General features: G+C 41.2%; 1 long non-coding RNA gene across 2 annotated transcripts; it reads left to right on the forward strand.

The window, feature by feature from the left end:
• LOC114706096 lies at positions 1 to 27,657 on the forward strand. 2 transcript variants are annotated; one of them, XR_003736485.2, is made up of 3 exons: positions 1 to 218; positions 19,111 to 19,179; positions 26,919 to 27,657. It is a non-coding gene; the product is annotated as an uncharacterized LOC114706096 (long non-coding RNA). The 2 variants fall into 2 exon arrangements; XR_003736486.2 differs by lacking the exon at positions 26,919 to 27,657 and adding an exon at positions 20,066 to 20,830.

A 27,657-nucleotide genomic window follows, 5' to 3' on the forward strand; every position in this document is an offset into this window, starting at 1 on the left:
TGTACACCCTCTCTCCCTCCCTCTGCCGGTCCCCCTCTGTCCATTGTCGTGTTTGGTCAGTTTTCTGTCAAAATAACTTTTATTGTCTGAGCCGCTCTGTCCTGCAGGGCTCCAAGAGCTTGGAAGACAAGCTGTTTTCCTCCAGCGATCCCATCAATAAGAAGAAAATGGGAAATGAGCGCTGATTTATGGCTGATTCTTCATAACAAATAGCACCAGTAAGTAAATGCCTAGCCGGCTATAGCTGGCTATGGAGAAGAAAAAAAAAAGTGTGTGGGAGGGGGGGGGGGGGGGGGAAGATATGTCCATTCCCCTTCCAGCTCAGAAACAGACCCAAGCCGACTCAGCTTGGAAGCAGGAGATCTTTCCAAGCATTTTTACAGCAGCTTGTCAAGTCAGGCACAAAGACCTACTTCAAGATAAAGACAAGAATCAAATCTGCCTCATGCTAACTCAGAACAGGAGTTGAACTTGATATCTGACACACGACCCTCTCCCCGCCCCTCCCCCCTCCCCAGCCCCCAGCAGCCTAGCTGCTTGAGAGTACCCCCTATAAAGGTAAGAAAAGGCTCACAGCAGCCCCGCCCCCTTGTGTCCTGCTAAGGACAAGGACGCTAAGACCCAAAGAACCAGAACCGGGGTGGGGTGGGGTGGGGGTGTTCCAGCTATGAAGGCACTGCACATGGTCTTGCAGACAGGACCAGCAGGCCAGGGTCGCTGCCCCTTGTTTCTTGTGGCCCAGAGGCAGCATGTGGAGAATGAGCCGCTTTCCTGAGTCTTGGCACGAAAAGCCTATTTTCTCATTATCTTAGTTTTCATTCTCTGGGATTGATGTGGGGCTTGGCCGACAGTCAAGCGCGGCAGAGCAGGAGGCTCGCAAATACAGTTATTTCTAGCATGCTGATGCTCTCCACTAATCACGGTTTAAGTGGCATGCCAAAAAAACGAGCCTTTGCTTTCTAGGGCCCCATTCTGAGGTTTGCACTTTAAGGTGAAGAGGTCTTAAAAGCCTTCTAACACAGCGCGTTTCACTTAAGGAAATTTTTGGCTCCGGAAAACCAATTTGACACTATTGGGAGTATGCCAATAGAGAAGAAAAAAATTGCTGTGTGGCCTTCATTCAGTTCTGGGTCGTTTTGAAAAACACACATTTTCATATACTTTTATTTGCCAGTTCCATGTGTGCTGATGATTTTGCAGAGAAGTTTCTAGTAGGCACCCCAGTATTGGGTTCAAATAAAGAACCAAAACTGCCCTATGGGAGTAAAGGCACCACAGACAGGTCGAGGGTTCATGCATGTGTATATGCGGGTGCTTGTTGTGGGTGGAGGCTAGCAGTGGGGTGCTGGGGAGTGAAATGGGAGCAGAAACATGGCATCCCAATGAAGGTTAAATTCACCTCCAACTTCGCTTCCTGGCCCCAATTAAGTTTTTCAGTTCATAAGAAAAGACCTGCATTGTGTTTTCACTACCTATCAGAAATTACTTGACTTGCTCTCCAACATATGCCCTACATATATACCCCAAAATGCATGTAGGGGAGCAGGTTGGGAAACAAACACCATTTGAAATGCATTTCTATTTTTGCAATAACATGCCCAGGAAACATATTGCTAATGCGTTTCCCATGAGGCGACGAAGCCAGCCCTTTCTGCGCATGTTAAAGAAAAGCATGATCCTTGGAAGCAGGGAAAGGAGTCAGTTTTCAACAAAAGTATTTATAGTCCTTGGGCTGAGAGGATTGACCTAGGTTCAAACGACTAATGGAGAACAGACAAATAGTCCTTCCGTTCCCCCGGTGCCATAAAAGAATGCAGTATTATGCTGAAGACAAGATTTAATAAGCTTAAACATGTGTAATGTAAAAAAGATGAAATGCAAGTCACAGAGGGAATCTAGGTAGTGTGTCCAGGACCATATAGCAGTTTTACAAATTGTTTATTTCCTTTACCAGATGGACCTTTTAAATTTTTCTCTCTGTGTACCTTAGTCCTAATGGAAAATCCCCCTGAACCGCTTCAATGACTGCATTACCTTTCTGGGACTATGGCCAGGCTCAGTGCACGCAGGGTTAACGCCAGCCTGGAGCGGCTCTCTGCCCTCAGTGAGGTTATTAAACAGGAACATTTGACTCATAATTTGTTCTCCTCATGTTAAGTAGATTGCAATAACTCAGCTGTCCAGGATCTGTTTATCAATGCTCTGTGGCTTTCAGCAGTAGATATTTTATAACCACTAAATAGATGTTCAGACCACTCATCAAATGAAAATCTCTTGTACTCGGGGCGGGTGTTATCATCACACCCCACCAAGTGAAGATCCCTGGAGAGGTAGGAACCCCGACCCACAGTCTATCAGGCTTAGCCAGATTCTCATCCACTAAATGGCTTTAATACAAACTGGTCCAGCCTCAGAAGTGAGTGTACCATCTCAGGGGCTCTTCATTAGCCTATACCGTCCTAATAAACTGCCATTTTATTGAATTTTCCTGTCTCCTTTATATGCTTTCAACTAGATGTCTTCCTATGCATTTCGATCAAGAATGGGGAGAAGCAAGGAAAAAATAACAAGAATAGGAAAACAAAAACCACTGCAATGCTTTAGGTTGCAGATTTCCTTTTTAATTTTGAAGTGTGTATGTGTGCATGTACATGATGTGTGTACTGTGTGTGCATGTGTGTGTATACAATGTGTATGCCTGCATTAATGTGTATGAGTGTGGGTACACCTGGGTCATGCCTTGTGCATGGAGGACAGAGGACAGCCTCAGGTATCTGTCCTCACCTTCACCTTTGTTTGAGACAGTGTCTCTCTTTTTGCTGTTACTGTAGATGCCACACTTGTAGGCTGGCGAGTCCCCACCTTCTATCCCACCTTAAGGGTACTAGGATTACAGATTTCTGCTACCATATCTAATTCTTTTAACTGGGTTCTGGGGATTTGAACTCAGGTCCTTGCATTTTCATGCCAAGCACTCTACTCAGCTGTCTCCCTGGCTCAGATTTCAGAATCCTTGCTTATACCCAAGGAAGATAGCTTGAGGGAGGGTAGAACCCATGTCATTATTAAATTCACTTATGACCCAAATACACACAGCCTGGGGTTAATTTCACACGATATTTCAGTGTATGCCTGTTTTTACTTAAGACTCACACAGGTCAGGGGTGGAATTGTTCACATATGGTGACATGTTGGCACTCAAGTGATTTTGGATTTTGGAGTAGGATAGATTTCAGATTTTTATATAAAGGATGCTGGTTGATGCAAACTGCATTCTGTTGATGCTGTGTCCTTCAAACTCGATCATTTTAAATTATGAGGACATTCTCATTATCATAGACAGATTTCCTCTGTGCTAATCTGATTTTTGTTTATGAACTACAGTGACTTGGGCATTTCCATCTAGCACGAGAAGTTATCTCCTCAAATGGAGGGATACAATTGTTTACTGACAATAATCAAACTGGAGCCTATAGAAACTCTCACATGGGATGAAAGATAGCACAAGACCTGAAGGCTAACATAAGACCACCAACTTTATAATTAAATGGAGATTCACATTCTAGAAAAAAAAAATGCTTGAACTTCAAACTTGAAGGCCAGCCCTTAGGTTTATCAGTCATATAAACGAAAGAATAGCCCCATTTGCATTAAGCTTAATTGAGACACTGTTCCCTGCAACTGAGGAGAACTCAGGATTATCTCTACTAGTGGCAGGTGTGGGCTTGGCTCAACTTGGATTGCTGGCACATGTAGAGTAGGACAGAGTCCCCGGAGAATAGGTGTGCCTCAGCTCTGTAGAGGCATACGGAGAGATACTTCCCCGAGGATTCTCAGTCACTGAGAAAGACAACCAAAGAACAACAAGGCCAACGTCTACAATTACTATCCTAAAACTCCTTTCTCTAACTGTCCACGCCGTCTGTGGGGTGTTGTTAATCACAGAATATTGTTTTTATCACCATAGCAACTACTAAGAATCTCATAAAGAGTGGTTTATAATTAGGAAAGAAGTTAAAAGATGATTAAGGGAAAATTCTCATGAGGAAGTGCTCTTTTTTTATTGCTCTGATTTATTAGCGTGTCTGACTACACACATCGATGATATTTGCGATGATATTGATATTGTAATACAGGCGTTCAACAAGCAAGATTTGTGGTTTCTCTTTAGTCTCCCACTTTTCATTCACTTTGTCCTTTTATTGAAAATAGGCTTATTTTCTCACATAAGACATCATAATTTGGTTTCTCCTTTTTACTCCCAGCTCTTCCCCACTTTCCTCCCATCTGTCTGTATCTCATTAGAAAATAAATATGCTTCTAAGGGATAATAATAAAATATGATATGAAATAACAAAATATAATAATATAAAACAATAACTAACACATCAGAATAGGACACAACAAACAGGAGGAAAAGAGCCCAAGAGAAGGCACAGGAAATAGAGATGCACTTGTTCAAATACTCAGGACTCCCATAAAAAACGGCAAACTGGAAGCCATAATATATATGCAAAGGACCTTTGGGGTAAAAAGACAGGGGAAAAAACCCATGTAAGTAAAATAAAATAAAAAATAATAAAATTAAAGATTTTTTTAAAAAAGGAAAAGTCCCAACATGACATGAAACAAGGAATCTCCAAAGATACCATTGAATTCCTTTTCTGTTGGCCATCTACCTTTAAATGTTTTCCGAGCCTTTGACCTGGGTTCCTTCTCTTTCTTCTATTCCTATTATTCTTAGATTTCATCTTTTCATAGTGCCCCAGGTTTCATGGATATTTTATGGCAGGACTTTTTTAGATTTAACATTTTCCTTGGCCGAGGTATCCATTTCTTTTTATCATATCTTCAATGCCTAAGATTCTCTCTTCCATTTCTTGTAGTCTTTTTCAGAAGGCTTGCCTCTGAGGTTCCTGTTCAAGTTCCTAATTCTTTAATTTTTGAATTTCCCTCGGTGTGGGTTTCCTTTACTGATTCTATTTCCACTTTCAGGTCTTGAACTGTTTTCTTCATTTTTTTCCCCCTGTTTGTGTTTTCATAGATTTCTTTAAAGGATTTATTCATTTCCTCTTTAAGGACCTCTGTCGTAAAGGCTATTTTCAACTATGTTGCTACACTCAGTGCCTATTGTGGTAGGGTTGCTGGGATCCATTGCAGATATGATATCCTGGCTGTGAGTGACTGTGTTTACACTGGTGTCTAGATATCTGGGTTTGGGAAGGTTGTAATTCTAGGTGCTGATATCTGGTCTTGTCTTTGTTGGGTGGGTGTTTTGTTCCTTGGTTTCTGTTTCCTCTCTGGTTCTTAGTGGAGTGGAGTGGTTGTGTGTTGGCTGTTAGGAAATTTTTTCTGGGATCCTGATAGATGTGGTCACTCAGGGTTCTGGTTAAAATGTCTTCTAGGTATTGGGAGCTGACTCTTAGGAATGAGGAGGGGGCGCTGAAAGGGTCCACACGAGGGAGTAAAGCAGAGTTTCCCTCCAGGATCTGCTTAGACTCCTGGGAATGGAGAGAGAGAAGGGGGAGGGACCACAGCAAGCAGCCTGCTGCAGGGCTGGGCATGGGACTGGGAGTTGGATTATGAAGAGGGGGGAGGATGCAGAACTGAAGTTTGCTTTCTTGCTTCTCTGGCCTGCCTGCTTCTCTGCTAGTCTTGACTGGCAGGTTCCCGGAGAAGGCCTGCTGGAGTTGGGGGCTGGGATGACAGGATAGGTGGGGAGGAAGATTGGAGAAGATCTGTGTGACCTGGAAATAGGGGCAGAGAGAGAGGGGGAGGCCGCAGCAGGTGGTCTGCTACATATTTGGAGTGAGACAGGGAAGAGAAGAGGAAATCAACACTTAAGCTACTTGCTTCCCTGGATGGAGGGCCTGTGGATTCCCAGGGAATACCGGTGGGAGTTGGGGACTGGGATATAGTGATGGTTGTGGGGAAGAAAGGTTGAGGAGGATCCACTGTGGGACCCACTAGAAGTGGGAGCAGGCAGGGAGGTGAGCCTCAGCAAGGAGTCTGCTACAGAGCTGGGGATGACATTGGGGCGTCCAATCTGGAGGAGGAGAAGAGAAGATCTGCAACTAGTTTTCCTGCTGCCCTGGCCTGTGTGTTCCGGTGCTTCCCAGGGAATGGCTGCTGGTGTCGGAGGCTGGGATACCCGGATGAGTGGGAGGAAAGAGAGATGGAGGAGAAGATCGGTTGGAGATTGATGCCGTAGGAGGAGATGCTACAGACCTGGTGCCGAGACTAGGGGATTGGAGTCTGAGGAGAAGAGGGAGAGGGGAAGAATCTGCCGTTTGAGGAAGTACAGTTTAATAGGAAATTTGACACATATATGGGAAGTAACAGATACAGGAGTTGGGTGGAAAGAACAGCAGAAGCAGAGCCTCTTAACTCTGAGATTATGAGAAGCTGTGCTCTAATTCATAAACAAAATAACAATATCCAGTTGAAAAGCGGAAACATTTAAGAACATGGGTGGCATGATTTTTTTTAAAGAAAAGAGCTAGCCTCAGTCGTACTACTCCTGACAACAAGTAAAACTGAAAGCTTACGGAACAATTGTTTTAAAGATGGGTCAGAAGAGGATGCAAGCTCAGACTCACTGAAGTTTGCAGAGAGGAAGAGCTTACTTACCATTGCTCTCCTACCCGGCAGGCCAAGGTTGAAGCAGAGTCCTGGGAAGTTTTAGGAGCAAGATTTGATGACTTTTAATAGCTTCATGTGGCGTGTATAACAGATTTCAATCTGCAGGAGCTCCAGAATGAAGGCTCTAAACACTCATTGTATCAATGCCATGAGTCTATACTGAGTGCCCAGGAGTAGTTCCTTAAAGTGGGTAAGGCAAGAGAGATCTGACAGAGAGCCCTTGGGACACACACAACTATAAATTATATATACAGCATATATTGTACATATATACCTTAGATATTGTGATACATATTATTACTTTATATTACATAGTATTATTTATTATGTAGATATTTTACCACATAATACAGTATGTATAAATATACATGTACAACATGTAAAAATATGTGACTTACTTAAAAAAATTTAGTATCTAAACAAAAATACTAAGAGTGAGTATGCATTTATGATATATATTGTAGTAACATATAAAATAACAAGGACTCAAAATGTGAGGCCATAGAGAGTATTATTCCATTTTAATGTTTTTATGAAGTTCATTATAATATATAATAATTTAATAGTTTATATTATGGACTCTAAAGCAATTATTAAGAACAAATTTAACACAGGATGTATAAACACAAGATGTAAGGCCAAGCAAGTACTAAAAGAGATGGAATTCCCTTGAGAAAAGACTGAAAATGAGGAAAAGGAGAAGAAACAAATAGGTTAAGCATAATAAGCATGAGCATGGGACACTTAAATGCCACTAGCTCAATATTTACATAACTGTAGCTGAGCGAATAGTGTGTTAAAAGTGGGGAATCGATTTGGATTTTAAAATCAAGACTACTTTGTACTACTTATAATAAACATATTTTAGTAATGAAGCACAGACAACTTGAAAGTAAAGGGAAGGGAGAAAGGATGACATGATTGGTGGGTGGTCTCCAAGAAGGACCCTATGGATTCCTGCCATGCCTGGACAAAGTGTTGCTCCTCATATCACAAGGTCTAATCTACTGCCCATGCCTTTGGGCTTGAGCTGGCTTTTGAGACTTGAATAGTGAACACAGTGCAGCAGACATGCTTATGCAGAGCTTCTGAAGGCACTTCACCATATATGCCTTGCAGAGTCTGCTGGAGAGTTTAGAACATTTGCGCTTTGATTGCCCCCTTTGAGAAACCTACTGCCATGTTATAAGATACCCATGTCCTTCTCTGTGAAATGAGCAAATCAGAGGATAGGGGTAAGAATGATACTCGAATAGGATCCCTCCATATGGATGGATGGAAACATTTGAAATAGAAGTATTTGTTCATAAAATTCCTTTTGTTTTCTTTTTTAAATGTTTTAATAGAATATAGTAGGTATACATAATGGCTTTCATCATGAGATTTTCTTGACCCCTTCCCACTCTTGCTAAATCCATTTCTCTTCTCAGCTAGGCCCCATTGGACTTCTTTGTCTTTGTGTGTATGCATGCATGTGTGCATGTATTCAATCCCTGGAGTTTTCCTTGAGTTATTTACAGGGGCACAGGGATCTAACAATTGACTACACCACTGAAGAAAATGTCTCTTCCTGCTTCATCAACAGTTAATTACCCATAAATCCTCAGGGCAGCATGGGCTTCATGGGGTGTGAGTTCAAGAGTTCAAGAGCCAAATCATATCTAGAAGTCAGTGTTCCATGCTGCTCCCTGCTTTACTTTAAATGTAAATTAGTAAAAAAGTATTAAAAAGCAGGTATTATTTTGAATTTCAAGAGCAGGACTTTGTACGACTCATAATACATATATTTTAGTAATGAAGCACAAACTAATTGAAAGGAAAAGGGTGGAGGAAAGTATGAAAGGAGTTATCTCATTCTTTTTGTCCCTTCTTCCGAACAGTTCTCTGATTCTTGGAAGATTTTATTTTTCTTAACATTTTGAAAACTTAGTCATAAAATACATGGTCAGTTGTAGAAGGAAATAAGAGAGAAGGAAGGGTTAAAGTAGTGTTATGTCATGTCAGTCCTTTATAACATTATTCATAACACTCTCAACTGGGTGCTTTCTAGGACCATTTAAGGAGAAATATAAGGTCCAACCTCAGGATACTGTAGAATGAGTATGCGTGATGTAATACGAACAGTTTCAGGGACTGTAGCTGCAAAGATTCTCAGTCCCACCCAGCCCTGTGGTCCCGCAGCTGCTTATAAAATAATTACATAGAGACTTAACACAAATTGCAAATTCTATGGCCTATTGGCTCAGGCTTCTTGCTAGCTAGCTCTTACAACTTAACCTGTTTCTATTAATCTATAAGCTGCCACATGACCGTGGTGTTACCGGTCTGCTGGCATCTTGCTCTTCCTTGGGGGAGGCTGGCGTCTTTCCTTACCCTGCTTTCTCTTTCATTCTTTCTTGGATTTTCCCGCCTGGCTCCATCCTGCCTTGCCATTGTTTATCAACCAGTCACAGCAACATGTATTCACAGTGTACAGAAAGGCATCCCACAGCAAGGGACCCTTTGCGTTGAAGGCTGAAAATTCATACTGTCCTATTTTTTCACCCTAAATAATACCCAGGTGTGTTGTCTGTCATGAGTACATGAATACATGAATGCATCAATAATGGCATTAAGTGATAAAATTAAAATACCCAATAAAAGTAAATATTCCCTTATCATGCATAAGATGTCAACACATTAAAATGATATAACATTCTAAAAATAATTCCAAATTGAGATTTTTACCCTTAGAAGATTTTGCATGTTAACTTCATGGACGGTAAAATCTGGGTGTGGTGATGTGGACCTGTAATCCTGTAATAGCAACACTTCCGAGGTGAGATACGTCTACACTAATTTCCAAGGTTCTTCTTTCCTCCCAACCTTGATATTGTTTACTGTCATCTGTGGTGACCATTTTAATTGGGGTGAGATGGAATCTCAGAGCAGTTTAGTTTGCATTTCTCTGGTGCCTGAAGATGTTGGCTACTTTAAAATGTATAAAATATCTATTGGCCACTTGTATTTCTTCTTTTAGAAACTGTAGATGTGTCTATTCAGATCACCAGCCTATACATTGCTTAGCAGTTTGGGATTGTTTGGGTGTTTCATTTGTGCAGTTCTTTATATATTCTAGATACCAACTCCTTGTCAGAAGTATGGCTGACAAAGGTTTTCTCCTAGTCTATTCACTATCTGTTTATGACGCTGATAGTTTCTCTTGCTGTCCAGGAGCTTGTTAATTGCATTTAACTACACCTGTCAGTTGGGACTGTTTACTCTGCTGGTGGGGTTCCATTCAGAAACTTGATAACGACTGATAGTGTCCTGGAATGTATTCTCTTAACAGTTTCAGTGTTTCTAGGTTTATTGTTATTGTTATTCTTATTCTTGTTGGTGGTGGTGATGGTGGTGGTGGTGTGAGTGTGTGCATGAGCATGTGTGTTGGGGTGACCACAGAAACCAGGGGAAGGTATTGAATCCCCTAGAATCAGAGTGACAGGCAGTTGTGAGGTGCCCCATGTGCTTGCTGGAACTAAAAGCTGGGTCTTCTGAAAGGACAAGAAGCAGTCTTAACCTCTGAGCCACATTCCATCTTGAATGTTTCCAGTTTTAAATTAAACTATGATCCATTTGGAATTGTATTTTGTTCAGAGTGAGTGATACAGATTTAATCTTTCTTCCACAAATACATATCCATTTTTGCAAGCACTATTGGTTGAAAAGAATGTCCTTTTTATTCCAGTGTATGCTTTTGACACCTTTGCCAAAAATTAAGTATCCATAACTATGTAGGTTTATCTCCGGGTATTTGATAACATTCCATTGTTCTGTATGTCTGATATTGGGGGCAAAACAGTACTGTGTGAGGAGAGCAGAGGCAGAGAAAAGAATAGGGAGCTGAGAAGGGGAAGGTAAAAATCAACCAAAATGAAATATATATGAAAACCCCACATGGAACCCTATTATTCTGGTAGTTAATATTTAAGTAAATAAATAAATAAATTTGAAAATACAATGACTTTTTTTAAAAGGGGAAAAAAGGAAACTCCCAAAGCTGCCACTGCCACTTCAAAATCCCCTCCCCACAGAGTTTGATGAAGACCAATGTCATTACCCTGATGTCATTACCTAGCCTTTCTCCTCCCACAAACAGTCCACCAGCATATTCTCTTGCAACCAGTTTCCCATATTTTACACAATAACTTCAAAACATTTGTCAAGTTAAAGTAGGATGTCATGTTAAAAAAAGACTCAGTTTGCAAGTTTGCTCATCTTAGGTGGTAATATGTGCCTGCAGATGACTTCTGGGTCAATTATAAGCTGCCTTGTGTAGAAGAGCCTCAGTCAGAGCAGGCCATCTCTAGTCTGTAACCATGTGTTCACTCACCCTCCAGTCATTGCGGGGAGTAAGATCATTACACAGATAGATAGACAGACAGTGATAGATGATATGTATAGATAAATAAATAATAGGCAGGTAGATATAGATAGGTAAATATTAGAGAGAGAGAGAGACTATAGATAGATTATAGATAGACAGATGATAAATGACAGACACAAATAGATGATAGGTAGATAGATAGATAGATAGATAGATAGATAGATAGATAGATAGATAGATAGAAGATAGATAGATAGACAGATGAAAGATAGAAGATAGCCATAGGTTAGTAGGTAGATAATGGATTGATCCAACAGACAGACAGACACACATACAGGTATATAGACTTCCTAGAAAAAGAGACACAATGTCTCTTCTACTATGTTCTATTGAACAGAGCAAGTCACACACCAATCAAGTTTTAAGAGAAAAGTTATAAAATTTTCCATTTGATAAGAGGAGGGGCAAGGATACTTTGTAAAAGATAAAAACTACAGAAAGAGTAAAGGATATTGAACATTTTTGTAACCTACCATTTCATGGAGCAGAGATTCCAAGATAAGAACAATGAGTTTACAATCAGAGCAAAATGGGGTAAGAAAGTAGAAGGTTGTTGAAGGAAATTTCTAAGAGGGAGAACGGAACTGATATCCTGACATGTGCGACCAGATTGAAAAAAGTTTGAGTTCTCTCAGACAATATAACCACAGACTGTGAAACACAGAAAATAGGTCCTTCAATGGAACGATGGGTGCATAATTATGTTAAGTGGCCAGATTGTGGGTCAGCAAGAAACCAGTTGATGAATTTATATAAACATTCAAACTGTTAGCATTTGAGAAACTAGGAGCATTTCAAACACAGTGAATGTGACAGAACATGGACTTTATGGAATGTGGTCATGTTTATAAATTTAGCTACTGATGTAGATTCATGGTCATAACATCGATGCTGAACATTTATTTAGCAACACAAACACGTGGTATAAGGAAAAGAGAACAGGGTGGGGAGAGGTGTTGCTGGAGGGCTTCTCTCCAGGTTCCCCAAGCCCCACAGTCCCACAATCCACTTATAAAATAATCACTCAGACGCTTATATCACTTATAAACTGTATGGCCATGGAAGGCTTCTGGCTAACTGTCCTTTTATCTTTAACCCATTTTTATAAATCTATACCTTGCCACATGGCTGGTGGCTTACCGGCGTCTTCACATGCTGCTTGTCCTGGCAGTGGCTGCAGTGTCTCTCCCCTCAGCCTTCCGCTTCCCAGAATTCTCCTCTCTCCTTGTCCCACCTACTTCCTGCCTGGCCACCTACTTCCTGCCTGGTCACTGGCCATCAGTGTTTTATTTATATAGAACGATATCCACAGCATTTCCCCTTTTCTTCTTTTTTTAAAAAGTAAGGTTTTAACTTTAACATGGTAAAATTACATATAGCAAAACAATTATCGAGCAAGAATTACAGTTACAATATTAAAGAAGATGTCCTATCTATCTTATATTTGTGAATTTGAGGTTTTATATCTAACTTATCTTTTATCATAACTGAGGAAATTACAACTATCTAGTTTTCAACCACATCAAAGACCTGAGAAGGAACATAATGGTACCTGAGAAATGGTAGATGGATGCAAGCAACTTCAGGAATCTTGCAAAAGTAGACCAAGACAGCTGGCAGCCTGGACAGTCACCTAATGTTTCTCAGCATTGTTGGTGCATTTAAATTGGCTTCAGGCCTAGAGTATCTGACAGACCATTTTTAGAAGCAGGAATTCTGAGAGACCATCTTACCCTGTCTTGGCAGAGTACAGTGGTCACTTTCCTTGTGTCCCGCTTGTCCAGAAAGGACAGCATTATATCTGTACTGTTAGCCATCAAGGCAAGGGCAGTTCTTTGCCCAGTAGGCCATTTTGTGCCAAAAAGACAAACTTCCAAATGGAAATGTCTTAGAAGCCCAACATTCTCTCGGGATCAATTGGTGCAGCCAGGAGCAATTGTGTCTCACGTCAACAGAATTTTAAGTTATTTAAATGCCATATTCTCTAGGTCTATGAAGTGTTTGAAGATTACCTATCTATCTGAAATATATCTATGTATACCTAGAAGACTTAACTAACATGGCTACAAATATGATTATCATAGATGACTAATTATTAATCTATTTCTTAATTATCCATTACAATTTTAAATGAGTTACATAAACATAATACCTCAAACAAGAATATATATATACAGTATAACAAAATTAACTTCAAGTTTGTATCAATAAACTAAAATTTATAGCAATGTAAAACATTTTAAACATAAACTAAAATCTATACCAATGTAAAACATTTTAAACAAGTTGTTCTTTAAAAGTAGGTTCGTTAAACTACCCTTTTATCTTATCATCTCCATATCCTCCTATATATCTATATCATATCCCCTTTTCTTTTTTAGAAAGAGATCACATTTATAATCAACCTGTTTTAAATAAAAATATTGGTTTTTCTCTGTCCCACACCAGAGGGCTCTTCTGATTTGGGACACAAGAATCTCTTAAACATTTTTTTTTTTAAAGCAATATGTCTGGGTTTAGAGGGGGAGTGAGCCAATTCCACCTCTAAAGCCAGCTTGGTATATTTGGGAATTTGGACGTAGCATCTCTTACTACTTCCTGCTAGAGGGGGGGGGGTGCTGTATCTTATGGGAACACAAAGAAAATTTTAGGCCTATGGGGTAGTCCGTGAAGCTATATTGTGTGAACCAGTTGCCTTGAAACCGCTCTGGATGTTGGATCATCTGGGCCATGGTGTCATCGGAGACCTTTCAGGGGGTCTTGGCTGGTGAAACCTGATGTATCTTAATCTGGAAGAAATCCACAGCCTCTGGCTTTCTGTGGAAACAAAAGCAGAACCTCTTTTCCAAAGCAACATATCCTTAAATTCAAATTTTGAAGTTAAGGTACCTTTAAAATATACATTTGGCATAACTCAACAGCTTTTGTAATCAAATGTTTTTCTTCAGTTACGAATATCAAAGAGAACATAATCCAGATTCTCTGTGTGGTAGCCATCTTTACGTGGCTTATTTTTTATATTACCTTGAGCCTATTGCTTTAAACTGCACCATTCTAAGACTGAAAAGGCGCAGTGGCTGCTGGCTCCGCCCACTTCAGCTTCCCAACATGGCAGTGGTACGTTTTCTGCCAGCTCTGGGAGTCATCAAGTCTCAGAAATAGTGGGTCTAAGCTTTTATCAAAGCAGCGTGTAGCCCAGAAACCTCTTTTTTTTTTTTTTTAAAATACTAGTAAAGACTAAATCTACCACACAGCTTAATGTGCCGCTGGCAGACGCCTCATTTCCGCCATACTGCCGGTCAAACATACCCGCCAGAAACCCGCCAGTGTTCAAACCTGCGTTTTGCAGCGTCTAGCTGCCCGTATGAGACAAGAAGCAGGAACCTGGTTTTGGCTCTGTTTAGAATTGGTTATTAAATATTCTCAGGTTTAAGTTGGAAACTCGAGCCGTTGGGCGCCATTTGTTGCTGGAGGGCTTCTCTCCAGGTTCCCCAAGCCCTGCAGTCCCACAATCCACTTATAAAATAATCACTCAGACACTTATATTACTTATAAACTGTATGGCCGTGGCAGGCTTCTTGCTAACTGTTCTTATATCTTAAATTAACCCATTTTTATAAATCTATACCTTGCCACGTAGCTGGTGGCTTACCGGCGTCTTTACATGCTGCTTGTCCTGGCGGTGGCTGCAGTGTCTCTCCCCTCAGCCTTCCGCTTCCCAGAATTCTCCTCTCTCCTTGTCCCACCCACTTCCTGCCTGGCCACCTACTTCCTGCCTGGTCACTGGCCATCAGTGTTTTATTTATATAGAACAATATCCACAGCAGAGAGGTACATATTTAAGATGGAGAAAACAATTTTGGGGTTTAGGAAGCAAAACCCAAAGATGAGCAGTAACTTCCATACACCTCATAAATAGTTGGTAAAACTTGACAATGATATTTGGCTTACAGACAACCCCCAATGTGTAAGTCTAGAAACAGGGGTGTAAAGCTATGTAGTTATTATGAAAATTTTGTTATCCTAAATAGTATATTAACAGGCTGAGTCTGTCAAAAAATTATTTGAAGAATCTGGGCAAAATTATGCAAAGCTTTATTTGAAACGTGCTAATTGCACTCAACTAAATAAAGAGAAAGCAGTTTCATGATTTCTAATTACAGATGGTCAACCTTCATGGCTGTCTTTAAAAGAGTAGCTGGTGTAGTATAGAATGAGAAGGAATTTGAAACCTTGAATTTCACTGGGAAGGTTTCCAAAATTCATTAGCATTTGCTTGCAGGGTCTATGGCATGAGCAGGGGATTAAAGTCACTACTTTTAATGACTATAAATGTTCTTCTGTGGCTAGAGAGATGGTTAGAAGTGCTCACTACTCTTCTAGAGGACCCTGGTTTGGTTTATCAGCACTCACATTGGGTGGCTCAGAATTGCCTATAACTCCAGCACCAGCACTCACATTGGGTGGCTCAGAATTGCCTATAACTCTAGCACCAGGGGATATGATGCCTTCTTCTAACCTTGGGCACTCATACATATGTGCCATACATGGATGTACACATGCACATACACACACATACACCACACACACACACACACACACACATACACATGCATACAACACACACACACACACACACACACACACACACACACACACTACCACCGCCAGCGGCAGCAGCACAAAAAATAAAATAAATCTGTTTGGAAATCTTTCTTGGGGCCAGAAAGATAGCTTATCAGATAAAAAATGCTTTCTATGCAAGCCTGACAACCCAAGTCAGTCCCTGGAACCTATGTTAAAAGCCACATATGTGATATGCACTTGTAGTCCTAGGACTCCTACAGTAAGATGGGAGGTGGAGCTAGGAGAATTGCCTGGAACTTCATAGGAGCTGGGCAGCTGCAGAAACAAGAAGGTCCTTGCCTGAAACAATACGGAAGAAGAACTGATCCCCTAAAATCATCCCCTGACCATGTATATGACATGGCACACCTGTGTCCACAATCACATACATACATCACAAACACACACACATTAATAGATAAAATTTTTGACTTGAATGTAAAATTTTTTCTCTATGACAAATATGGTAATTTTGTCTTAAGTAGGACTTGCTATTTTAAGAACAAAATTAGACTTCATCCAGAGACAATTAATGTGTACACACAAAATGTACCACAGTAGAACATGAAGGCAAACACATCCCCGAATGGTGGTATAATCTTTCTATCTATTGTTTGTGGCCAGGTGCTTATGGGTGATTGAGAAGCTTTATAATATTATAAATAAGATTATCTATAAATCCTCCCTGTCAGGGAACTAATAATAATTGACAGTGTTTTTGTGTCAAGACTTTGTTGAAGCAATTCTCTTTCATTTTCTATATTTTGACTACATGCTGGAGTTGCTCCTAGAGGCCAATTAGATTAATGCATTAGCTTTGGGAATGAATAGAAACTGAGGAACTTGCTGGAGCCATTGTTCCCAGAGGTGTGTTCATGGGGCACTCCTGAGTCTCATTGGAGTCCTTCTGTGTAATGCACTCATTTTAAACAGAGTTCATAGGCACTAAATAAAATGTATTTCAGTGGTAAAACCTCTCTGTCCTATTGAGCAGACCACATTTTAGAGCCTCTTGGAAACAATGCCTCTGATGATTTTAAAGTGTAGTGACAAGAATCAGACCAGACTCTGGCTTTGGTGTCTCTTGTCTCACCTCCAAATTCTAGAATGTGGGAGTGGTGAAGAAAAATAGGAGGGTTTTAGTCAATCACTGTAACAGGTGTTTTTTGGTTTTTTTGTTTGTGTGTGTGTGTGTATATGTGTGTTGTTATAGAAAATTTCTATAGAAAAAAAAAAGACTAACACTTTGAGGAATAAAGCAGATGTTACTTTTCTAATTTAATTGAGTGAGGGCTATTGGATATCTTTACCTTCTGAAGAAGTCATGTACAGCTCACACCGAACTGATTAAAATAATACCTCTCACTCCCAGTGTCTCAATAGCTTACATTTTTGCCATGCACTCAGGTACTTCAGCAGTATTTGTAAAATGTAGGCAGTTGATAACCTTGCTTATTTGTTTGTTTTTCTGAGTTTGTAACTTGAGTTCTGAACTGGCTATCCATTCTCAGTTCACATCCTGTTATCCTACCTATATTTAACTACTTTCCATCATTACAGGACCCTGAATGTTAAATAGATTGAGTTTGCAGCCAAGAAATGGAGACAACTTGGATGCTCCTCAATTGATGATCAGATAATGAAAATGTGGTACATCTTTTTAAAAAATGTTTCGCAGGCTTATTTATTGTTTTATGCATATGCTTTTGTTTTATGAGTATGTGTGTGTACTACATACATGGCTGGTGCCTTCAAAGATGGTAACAGAAGAGGCCTTCAGATCCCCTGGAAATAGAATTACAGATGGTTGCAAGCTGCCGTGTGGAGGCAGGGAACCAAACTCAGGTCCTCTGCAAGAGCAACAAGTGCTCTTAACCACTGAGCCAACTTTCCAGCCCTGTGGCACATTGGAATACTATGCAACTGTTAAGAAAAATTAAAATCTGAAGTTTGTACTTATTGACTAGAACTGGTCAAAAAAAATTATTCTGAATCAGGTAGCCTGCTATGGAACAACCTTTTTGTATGCTATGAATATGTATTACTCTCATTGACTAATAAAAAAGCTGATTGGCTGATAGCTGGGCAGGAAGAGATTGAGCACAAGAGCCAGACTAGGAGATTTCTGGGAAGAGGAAGGTGGAATCAGAGGGCATGGTAGAGAAAGGAGTACCAAGGGGTACTTTTGAAACTTGGTACTCCTTTAAAATCATCAGAGGCATTGTTTCCAAGAAGCTCTAAAATGTGGTCTGCTCAATAGGACAGAGAACTTTTGAAAAAGTCATGTGGAAGCCCACTACTGTGGAAGTTTCCTAAGATATAGAAGTACACACAGCTAAAAAGAGTTAAAATGGTTTTATTCTATAACCAGTTGACATTACCCCTACCAGACACCAAAGGCTAACTCAGGAAAAGCTCAGCAATTGGTTATGCCTTTTGGAGTTGTTGAAGAGTGAGGTTCAATAAATCTCCAAACATTATAATATATAAACTGCCAACACCTCCAAAACTTGATGGTAAGACCCTATTGCGGAAGATACCACATACCCGAGTCACAGAACAAGGCAATAACAAACTGGTAGGACCTGGAAACCTCATTCCCATTGGCTAGCTTTCATCATGCTGTAAGGTACTATGCCTGCTACTGGAGGAGAAAAGTAATCATTGGTCTTACTTATCTTCAACTTATGAATTCTTTCTCACTCTACCATTTAATATCTGCATGCGTTTAAGCAAATTGTAATAAATTCTTCCTTGGACGTTAGTTTAATTGCTCAAAAATTGTGTGAGCTAACAGCACTATCTCCCAGCGTAGAGGTCATCAGTCTGAGTGATCAGTGGGAGTACAGATACCTAGATAGTAACCAGGGCAATAGTGGAGACAACCCTCCACTCCTAACTCCTGTGGTCCTTGACATTCCCACGTGGGGCTTTATTGTATATTTCACAACCTCTCTCCTCCCATAGTCATGATGATGGAGGAACATTTTCCTATGAGATACTAGGTGCATGGAACTTAATCATCCCCTCCTTTCCTCTCACATTTGTGATGGCTTCCACAACCCTTCTCAGGCATTTTCGTCTCTTTGACTGACTGACCTTTTGATTCTTAAACAATGACTCCAAGTTCATAACATGTGTATGAGAACATTGTGTATGAGAAATCCCTTCATTTCCACAAGCGTTCATTATCACTCACTCCAGAACGAGGCTTCATGGAACAATGTAACTGACCCCATAGTATTACCTGTTGCTACATACCTTGTATAAGTTATAATTTTTCCAGACATCCTCGACACTACAGTTTCTGTGCAGCACAACTCACTAATCCCTCAGCTCTTCCCTCATGCCAAAAAGGTGGTCCTGTAGAAGCTACAGACCACTCAAGAGGTCTATTTTTTTTTTAAATTCCTTAGGTCTTCTGCAAGAAAGAAGAGCTATGACAAAGTACATGAAGATGTCCCAATGGAACAGACTTTGTGCTGGTGAGAAATCTTTTACCACGCCTCACAAGTCCAGTCCTCACATTTGTGTCTTTTCATTTTATTTTGTGACTTGCTGAATTTAATCATTGCCAACTGTGTGACCTTGCGTGTTATACACTGGAACCTGGTGGCTCATCAGTAGGTACATGAGTGAAAACAATGCCTACCCGCCCCCTGGCCCCCCTCACCCCCATACCCCCACACTCCCTACTCCCCCACCCCGCCACCAAGAATCTACCAGTAGCCAATAATTCAGCAGGGAGGAATCAACCTTCATGGCTCCCTCCCGGATCCATGCCTGCCTGCTGAAAGGCTTGGTCTTACACAGGCCCAGTGTAGCTGCTCAAAAGATTGAGATCACATTGGCTGTATCATACCCTGAAGACAGACAACATTTTGCAGCCCTTCTCCCTACCTTCAGGCTATTACATTCTCTCCACCCCAATTCTGGAATGTTCCCTGAACCTGAAATGAGGTGGCATAAATGTCCTGTTTAGGGCTGATCACTGAACCCTCTTAGTCTCAGTGTATTGAGCAGCCATGTATTCCTGTATTCACAGGGGTCCACTGCAAAAAGAAGTTTCTCTGATGAAGGCTGAGAGTAGCACTTGTTTAAGTTTTAAACATAGATATTGACAAGACACCTTAAGCGAGAGAAACAGAAGTTGGAACTGATGGGGTGCGTTTATGGAAAGCAGCCTCAGCTGTGGAGCTGTATTGTTTAGTTAATGCTAAGACATTTGCCTGGAAGTTTGACAAAATGAGAACTATTTTAGAAAGATAAATTCACAAGCAACATAGATGACACAGTATAGCAGTTAAATAACAGAAACAAAAGAACACCCACAAGAAGGAAGTGTATGCTGCCTTTTGTTTGTCCACATAGTGAAATCAGAGAAGGAAGCGTGAGTTCAGAGTTGGGATCCACAGAACGTCAAACTCTGCAGTCTGGATACAGTTGAAGAAATGAAGATGACCATCCCATCCTCACTCTGGGAAGAGAACGCTAACTCACCCGATGAATTCTGGGAGAACTGAATTCAGAGAAAGAGTGGTTTTAGTTTGACGAGATGCAAATGCAAGGCATGACTGTCATGTAATACGGGCATACCAAAGGGAGCTTGGGAAAAAGAAGTAAGTATAACCAATATCGAGGTGGCACCCAAAGCTGAGGACTATCTAATCCAGTCCAAGGTGGAAGAGAAGGACAGGCAGAGTTGTCGAGGGAGTGGATGCTTAGGAGACAGTCATGGAAGAAATGCTGAGATACGGGATCGAGAAGGTGGTGATATTGTAGATATTCTTCCGCATTTACCGTTGGAGCCCTGCCGTGCTTGGTAACCTGGGAGACTGACTTACATGAGAAGAACCGTGACTCCCTGGTCTCTGAGAGAAGGTCTAAGGTGGCCCATGGGGAGATCTGATGCAGATCACAGGGCAGGAAGAGAGTGAGGACATGGCATCGATTCTCCTAGCTGCCTCACTTCTGTGTTGTCCCAGGTTCTCCACAACCCTATGTGAAGTCCACAGCTTGTAACAGGGTGTGATCCCAGCTCCCATATCTTGTCCCCCAGAATTGTCACCACATTCCTCTAGCCCCAGTGGACTCAGCATTTCTTCTTCATTTCCTGTACCTTGCTTCATCTTTCTCTTCTCTATTTTAAATTTTTTAATTGACAGGTAATGTCTCTATATGCTTATAGAATACACTGTGTTGTTTTAATGAATATATAATATGTAATGATCAAATAGGATAAGTGGCATACTCAGCAACTCAGAAGTCACATGGCTCCGCTGATAATATCTAAAATCCTCTCTAGCTGTTCAGAAATATCCAATCAATTATTGTCAACCAGAGTAACTATTGTCCTACGTAGCTATTAGAAGCTATTTTGCCTTTTCTAAGTGTGCACTCTGTTCCCATTAACCATCCTCTCTCCATCTCCTCTACCTCCAGCCGCAGGTAACTAGTATTCTGTTCTTCACCTCTGTAGGGTCAACCTGTTAAACTTCTATGGGTAGGTAAGGATATTCAGTATCTGTGTTTCTGCGTCTGGCTTAAATAAGTTTATATGGAACCTTCCAGGCTCATCCTCACTGTGCCTAATGGAAGCTTCATTGTTTTATAGCTCAGTATTATTCCATTGTATTTATGCAGCACATCTTTGCTATCCATTGTAGACATGCAGGTTCATTTCACAGCCTCTCTACCATGAACAGTGCTGCTGGAACAGACGTGAGAATCCTGCCTGTGTTCATCTCTTCCTTGTCTTCCCTTCAATCAGTGAGTGTGCATGTGACATCTGCCTCCTGCTATGATTCCTACCGATTGATTTCAGGGTAAACCCAGGAGGAAGCATTTCCTGAATCCACAGTAGAAGGGTTTACACAAGTGCTCTGACCACAGAATGAGATGAGAACTAGTGAGAAAAAAAACAAAATCACAATTTGCCTTGTTCAAGACTTAAAAAAAAATGTTTCTTCTTTTATTTATTTATTTTTTGACTGAGAAATGAGATGAGCTGGGATTCATTTGCAAGCTTTGGCAGAAAAAAAAATGATTACTAAAAGGAAAAATAGAAATAGTAAGTAAAACGATTGCTTTGACAAGGCTGGTAATTTAGGGGGCCAAAGAGAGAGATAGGACATCAGTCTGGAACAGAGCTAATCCATACCTTTAAAGTTAAGGAGAGCTGAAAATAGCACCATAAAACAGCTTTCTTGGGGTCAACCGCTTGATTGTCACATAAGGCAAATGGCCTCTTTAAATTACCAAATCACCTTCTCCCCAGGATTTTAATATGACAGAAAGGCTGCAAATATGACCAAGAGACAGCTAAAGATGAAATATCTACTTGGCTCTTACCTTTGTGAGCCATTGCAGTTATTAATCATTTATAGGACACCATAAGCCGGCACTAGGAAAACGATGATTCTTTATTGCTTGTTAAAAATATTTACATTTTTCCTCTACCAGCTGTATAGGAGGAATTGATATTTTCCGAATGGCTAAGTCAACAGCATCTTCCTCGCGCCATCAAAGGATTTGATAAACCAGCAAAACACGAGAGCCTCTGCCGCAAATAAGTGGGAGGCACTTGGGCTGTCAGGCAATTAAGTGGACCTGAATAAGCTGATGTAATTAAGCCTCTTACTGCATAATTATCTTTATTTTAAATGTGTCTTTTGACGGAACATCTGTTCCCTGCTCCGGATATGAAAAGAGGGACCCATGCTCATGAAGCAAACAGATCTGCAAGGGCTTCACACATGCTGCCTGGGCCACTCACATTCAAGGCAACACATGTTGTCATTTGTTCCTCTTTGCCTGCAAGAGGCAGGTGTCCTCACACCCTCAGCCCATGCCTGCCTGACCTCCGAGATTGCAGCAGCTGCCTGGAGTCTTGTTACACACAGCAGTCCCCGAGTGCCAAGGGCCTCTCAGAGGCAAGGGTGCAGCTAGAAGAGATAGGCAGGCGTCAGATGGGGCACCAGGGGTCAGCAGGACTCTCTTGGAGTTCCGCCTCTGGGTGGCAGGGCTCACGACCTGTCTCTTTGCTTTTTGGCAAATATAGTTCATCAAACCCGACCTGCTGAGACGCAATCAGTATCGTCTTGGGGAAGCGGCAGTGCCGGGCTTTTGTCCATTTTTTGAGTCTGCCAGCCACAAACTCCGTGTGGCGGATCCCTACGCTGGTGTGAATTGGGGATTTCTGAATCACTCTAATGTGCCCGGAATGCTCTGCTGAGAGGCTGATGGGGTTTTTTATATGCTGCTGCTGCTGCTATTTGTGCGCTAAGTGACCAAACAATCACTGTTCTTTCTGTCTTGATTCGCTCAACTTGGAATGTGCAATCACGGCACCTCCACACAGGAAAATGGCAAGAAATCAAAGGCCGGCAGAGAACCTAACGGCTAGTGTCTATACTACATTAGCTGACCAGAATATAAGCAACTCCTTCCCCTCCCCCACTGCTGGCCCAGGGACCTAAACACTAGCTTGTTGGTAAGTGCCGGGGCATTGGCTCTCATCAGAATCAGTCAGCTTCAACTCTCTACAGTGCTCCTCAGTTTGGAGAGCCAGAGGGCAGGCCTTTTAAGATGAGCATTTGAAATGAAGACCATCCTCACCGTTCAGCGGTCACAGCCCTCAGTCTGGGCCACACCCTCTCTGGTTCACAGTGGAGGCGAACCTTTCTGTTTTGACCTTGCACCTCCGTGTCTTACATCCAGTCTGATTATTTCTCCCCCTCAACCTAAATATCCTCCGCACTAGCTCAGCTTTGAGCATGCTGATAGATTGAGTCAAGGCTTTCATGCCCCTCCTTTTTTCTTAATAGCTTTGTTGAAACATGGCTCTCATACCATACAATCCGTCTGCTTTAAGTGTATGATGTATGGACTGTATTTTCACAGAGGAGGATGTTCATCATCATAGTCCATTTTAGAGCACTTTTACCACTCCAGGAAGAAATGTTACATCGTGTAGTCATTACTTCCTGTCCCCCTATAGCCCTGGGCAGCCACGAATCTTTTTCTGTCTATGTGGTTTTGCCTATTCAGGACATTTCATATAGATGGAATTATATAATATGTAATGCTTGGCATCTGTTTTTTTTTTTTTTTCACTCAGCATGATGTCATAAAGGCCATCCATTTTGTGGTATGTATCAGTTCCTAATTTGTTTTTATGGTTAAATAATATTCCATTGAAAGGGATATCTTATATTTATTTATTGATCCATCAGTTGGTGTGCACGTGATTCTTTCTACTTGTTTTGCTCTTATGCACAATGCTGATAAGCTCATTCCTGTCAAGGTTTTACATGAACAAACATTTCATCTCCCTTCTATACATGTTTAGTAGAGGGATTATTAAGTTATGTGGAAACTATACTTTTAGCTTTTTATGTATTTTTCCCCCTTAGTGCTGGGAATTGAACCCAAGATTATAGTGATATTTTATTTGTACTAAAATGTGATTTGTATGTTAATAAATAAAGTTGCCTGGGGGTCAGAGCTATTAGAGCCATGGCAAAAGCTGGGTGGTGGTGGTAGATGCCTTTAATCCCAGCACTTGGTAGGCAGAGCTAGGTAGATCTCTGTGTGGTCAAGGATATAGCCAGCATTGGAGACACACACCTTTAATCTCAATACCAACCATAGAAGACCTGGGGGTCTGTACAGACAGGCAGTGACGAGGCGGTCATGTGGTTGGGTTTACAACCAATGAGAAGGCAGAACAGAAAGTCTATATAAAGACAAACACACAGGAAGTAGGTCTCTCTTGGCTGAAGAGGATTGCTGAAGCAGGAAGGGTAAGGCTCTTAGCTCTGACCTCTTGGGCTTTTATCTTTACATTGGCTCTGTGTTTCTATTTAATAAGACGGTTACTTCTACACAAGATCTCATCCATGCTAGGCAAGCACTCCACTGCTTGTCTGCACTCTCGACTGTTTTTAGCCTTGGTAGGAGGAACCAGTTCTTCCATCTGTTTGGGTTTTGATTTTGAGATGTTGGTTTGTTTTGAGACAGTGTCCTGTGATATGATCCAGGCTGGGCTAGAATTTATGAGCCTCTAAGCCTTAGATTCCCAAGTGTTGAAGATACAGGCATCACCACCACTCTCAGCTTTCCTAAACTGTTTTCTAGATCATTTTTAAACATTTTAAGCCCCCCACTAGCCATACATAAGGATTCTATAATCTCCACACATTACCAACATGTGTGATTTTCTTCCCATTGCTCATGCCGTGTGTAACATGGTATTTCCTGAGGTTCTGGTTTCCACTTTCCTCATGGTTAGCCGCTCTAGGCTGACACCAAGGCCTGTCAATGGCCTCCACTACTAACTGTTCCTCCTTAATGTATCTTATTTGGGCTACTTTGCACTTTACACATGATCTAGAGCCAATATACTTTTTTTGCTGCCATAAGACAGTAACCTAAGAAGCTGCTTTGGAGCCCAGACTGTGTGAAAACATGAAACTTTCCATTTTACAATAAAAAAGACAGAAAGAGATGAGATGAAATGCTTCATCCTAAATCAAGGACTGTGGGAAGCGATATCATGTTAACTGCACACTGGGGAGGTGGGTTTCAGGGGCTGTGCCAAGACAAGATGGAGTCAACCCCTAGAACAAGCTTCTTCTTCTTCAGTACTGAACTTTAATCATCAGACAGTCCCACATCACTGGTCATGGAAGTGAATACCCCAAATCCAAAACCAGCACCAATGGCACAGAGTGTGAACTCTGCTTCCAACTTCAGATATAAGGGGTTAAAATCACTCACACTTGGTGGCTTTTTTAAATGTTAAATTATATTTATTTATTTATTTATTTATGTATTTATATGTGTATGTGCATACATACATGTATCTATATGTGCAATGGTCCATTCTCTCCTTCCAGTATGTGGGACTTGGGGATCCAACGTGGGTCATCAGGCTTGGTGGCAACTGTATTTACCTACTGAGCCGTATCTCTAGCACAGATTAAAATTTTTATTAAATAGAAGAAAAAAGGGAAAAGCTTCCTTAAGGAATTATTGTGAAGACTATTTAGGGTAAAGTTGTTGAAGCTGCTTGACAAACTATAAAGCACTGTGTCGATTTTATATCAGATGCTTATAAATAAGAATATCTCACATTGACTGAAAATTTTCTGGGTTTGGGAGTTGGACTTCGATTCTGGTAAAGACAATGTCTTTGTGAAACTTAGGGAAATAGGCCCCCACTCCCTGTAACCCTTATCTCCAATTGCTGTGTTATTATTGCACATTGTAACTATCAGCTGGCAATGGTTCTTCCTGGAACTCTGAAAGGGCACAGATGCTCACATCTGCATGCCAAGGCACACTAGCACTGTGGAAAAATATACTCTGTGTCCCAGTAATCTGGCTGGAAAAGGAGCAGACATGAGACCTTAGAATGAGGCAGACTACCAAAAGAAATCACTCCCAGGGAAGACCCAATCAAAGATAGACAAAAACACAGGGACACTGAGTGAGTGAGTGTGTGCCTTAACAAATGCTTATCATGCATTTATAATTTATTGACTGGGCTGTGCACACACCTGCATTCAGGTGGAAGTTTGCCTCAGCCAGAAGATTCAAGACAGCCTCATTCTCATTTGCCATCGCAGTAATGTGTGGGATGGAGCCGATCACTTCTTTATGTGGCCAATCATCTTTCAGTTGTCTCGCTTGGTTTCCATTCATGGTGGTCCTAGGACAAAGCTTCATGAACACAAAGGCTGACATATCATGTTAAAGTCAAAGATCAGCTCAGATGTAATAAAGTAGAGAGACAGACTACACCTCTTGATAGGATACAATGTAACAAGTGATTTATTTACCCAGCTCATAGACTAGGGTGTTGTGTATATGATCTTGCAATATTATTAAATTGGCTATTGATTTATTCATATTGTAGATAAGGCAATGGACCTAGGTTCTCACATTGCCCCTACCACAAATGAGACCCTACTCAAAGGTTTCCCAAGTATCCTACCACTCTCCTGAAACCACACGCTGCCTCTACCACCAGATAGCCCCTTTCTTGCTTTGTCTCCATGCCAACACACCCTCACCTGCTTCCCAAGGTGGTTTAATACTCTACCTGTTTTACCAGGCCCAGCCTCCAGGAATATGTCACAGTCACACCAAGTCCCTGAGGCTACACCTAGTAAGAGATCTGACCCAGTTTCACTCTCAAATCTGTTCTCTCTCCTATTAGGCACTCTCTCTAGACACCTAGACTACAAGACCATCCCTACCGCCTTGGACTTTTCAAAGACATCCAGTAGAACACCTGACCGAAGAACACTTTCCAGCAGCCCAGGCTTCTAGCAAGAGGCCTGCTACCCTCCACTCTGTCCACTCAAGACTTCTCATGCTACTCAGATCACTGCCTACTGGTGTGCTTAGAAAACATGTCAAAAGATACAACCATATCCAGATGTCCAGGACACAGCACAAAAACACAAGCAATGTGAAAAAATAAGAGGGTACATGTACCCCAAAGATCACCAAACCTGTAGTAAGTATCTCTAATGAGAAAACAAATAAACAGACAAAACCTTGGAAGAACTCAAGGCACGGAAGTCAAAGGAACAGTTAGTTATAAGATGTCTAAAGCGTTCCAAGAACTCAAAGGATGCCAACAAGCAAAATGACTTAAAGAGCACTCTGACAAGGCGGTGGAGACACAAGCTTGAGCGCACAGCTTAGGTGACACACAGGTTTGAACCCAGGTCCATAGGACACCTACTATTGATTGACTCTGGAGAGCTGAATCTTGTTATCATCAAAACTCCACAGGAAATTGCTCTCTTCTCTGTCCTCAGTATGTCAGGGCTGGAACAAATTGTTGCCTTCTCCGCTATTTATCCAGGAGACCCAGTTTTCCCTTTAGAAAAATTTAATGTCTTCTCCAAAATCTCTAGTTTCTATAAATATTTATTTTTCCTTCTCCA

This window comes from Peromyscus leucopus, chromosome 19 (genome assembly GCF_004664715.2).
Source record: "Peromyscus leucopus breed LL Stock chromosome 19, UCI_PerLeu_2.1, whole genome shotgun sequence".
Lineage (NCBI taxonomy): Eukaryota > Metazoa > Chordata > Mammalia > Rodentia > Cricetidae > Peromyscus > Peromyscus leucopus.